General features: G+C 27.0%; 1 protein-coding gene across 1 annotated transcript in view; it reads right to left on the minus strand.

The window, feature by feature from the left end:
- Positions 1-14: 14 nt before the first annotated feature.
- The window catches only part of LOC108578155 (ras-related protein Rab-5C), a 6,774-nt gene continuing 6,150 nt past the window's right edge, over positions 15-638 (minus strand). Inside the window, exon 5 of the mRNA XM_017941433.1 lies at positions 15-288. The gene's annotated coding sequence lies outside the window, so the exon portion shown is untranslated. The remainder of the gene's footprint in view (positions 289-638) is intronic.

A 638-nucleotide genomic window follows, 5' to 3' on the forward strand; every position in this document is an offset into this window, starting at 1 on the left:
ATAACGAACACCGCCCATTACTACAAGAATTACAAATGGGAGTTTCATTTGTCTCTGTCTCTCTCTTTTTCTTCTTTTATTTTTGATAGATTTGATACTCAAAATAGATGATATATCGTCAAATGCAATGTGATACACGCATTTTCTCATTAATCACTCAGGAAAAATGTTCGTTTCGCACAGTTCACCTCCCATTCCATTATACTGGTTTTTCCCATTGTTTTATATTCCACTCAAATTCATTGCAGACACACTGGTGTATCTATATGTGTTGATTATGGTACAAATCTGTAAACAAAAAGTAGTGTGTTTTCTACAGTAAGCTATTACATAAATTATATTGACAAAAGCTGCACTGATCTTTTTATACACCTTATGTTCTATGAAAAAACACATCATATTTTATAAATTTGTAAAATGACATTAATTTTAATTGAATATTTCACATTTCAAACTGTGATATTAATATACAAGATTGTAAAAACTCAAAGTTACTCCTATGCTAATACTAAAATAATATCACAATTGATGACTATTAAAAATCTTATATACAATATTAACTATTAACTAAATATGTTTTAAAGATTAAAGGTAAATATTCAACCAATAGTTTTTTTATTATCTGAAAGAAGCAATTA

This window comes from Habropoda laboriosa, unplaced genomic scaffold (assembly GCF_001263275.1).
Source record: "Habropoda laboriosa isolate 0110345459 unplaced genomic scaffold, ASM126327v1 scaffold1329, whole genome shotgun sequence".
In the NCBI taxonomy this organism is placed as follows: Eukaryota; Metazoa; Arthropoda; class Insecta; order Hymenoptera; family Apidae; genus Habropoda; species Habropoda laboriosa.